We start from the raw sequence: 1,365 nt of genomic DNA on the forward strand, positions 1-1,365 counted from the left end.
AGGATGGAGAAAGGTTTGATAAAAGTGTCTCAATGCACCAGGACAGAAGACACGTGGTTGAAATATGTTGAAAGTTGATTTTAATTGATTGATAAGGTGTGACACAAACCAATCAACCAAATTTGAAAAAAAAATATTTATAGATTGATTTAGAAAATAGATTGTAATATATATATATATATATATTATATATATATATATATATATATATATATATATATATATATATATATATATATATATATATATATATATATATATATATATATATATATATATATATATATATATATATATATATATATATATATATATATATATATATATATATAGAGAGAGAGAGAGAGAGAGAGAGAGAGAGAGAGAGAGAGAGAGAGAGAGAGAGAGATGAACTTTTACCTTGAATATTGACAAAATATATTTTTAAGTTACCTTTCTTACAAGCAGTTGTGAAGGAAACTCTTTATTTACACCTACCTGCTCCATTATTGCTACCCTATAAATGTGATGAAACTGTGAATATATTACACTTCAATGTGCCAAAAAATGCACAAGTGTTAGTCAATGTATGGGCCATGGAAAGAGATTCCACAATTTGGGAAAATCCAAATATGTTCATACCTGAAAGATTTTCAGAGTGTGACATTAATTATAAGGGTAATAGTTTTGAGCATACATACCCTTTGGGGAAAGCAAAAGAATTTGTTCAGGATTGCCTTTGGCTCACAGGGCTGTGCATTTAATGGTGGCATCCCTTGTACGCAACTTTAAATGGAAACTTGTTGATAGGCTAATGCCAGGGGATATGAATATGGAGGAGAAATTTGGGTTAACCTTAAAGATGATTCAATCTCTACGAGTTCAAGCTGATACGTCACCAACTTAATTAGGTGAATATATTTATAAGAAAAAATAACGGCATAAGTAATTATGTCGCTTATATCACTGTTGCAGTCGCAATCACGTATGCGATTGCAGCTGCAACGTAAAATACATATGTGGTTGGTGCAACCACCAATTATGGTGGTGGCGATGTTGCTCAGGCGTAAAAAATTGTTACTACTGTATCTGTTATTGAAATTTCTAAAAACTTTAATATTAAACTTATGTGACAATATGATTGATTTTTGACCGTGAATTTGAAAAAGTTAAGACTAAAGTAAACATACACTAAACCACTACTAATGCATGCATAAAATAGAGTTCATCCTTCAATTTGAGAAGATGCAAGAAACACGTGAGTTTGATTTTAAAAAATCACTTTCAAGATCAATAAATGACTTTCTCCAATAGTTCGTTTTTGGTAGATATTAACTTGAAAAAAATGAACTTGAGATTTCTAAATGACTCACACCATAAAATGTC

The 1,365-nt window shown here is 29.7% G+C and overlaps 1 pseudogene; it reads left to right on the top strand.

Moving 5' to 3' along the window:
- Positions 1-422: 422 nt before the first annotated feature.
- On the top strand, positions 423-886 carry LOC127127194 (cytochrome P450 76T24-like; annotated as a pseudogene).
- The last annotated feature ends 479 nt before the right edge of the window (positions 887-1,365 follow it).

The sequence above is a fragment of the Lathyrus oleraceus genome, chromosome 3 (genome assembly GCF_024323335.1).
Source record: "Lathyrus oleraceus cultivar Zhongwan6 chromosome 3, CAAS_Psat_ZW6_1.0, whole genome shotgun sequence".
In the NCBI taxonomy this organism is placed as follows: Eukaryota; Viridiplantae; Streptophyta; class Magnoliopsida; order Fabales; family Fabaceae; genus Lathyrus; species Lathyrus oleraceus.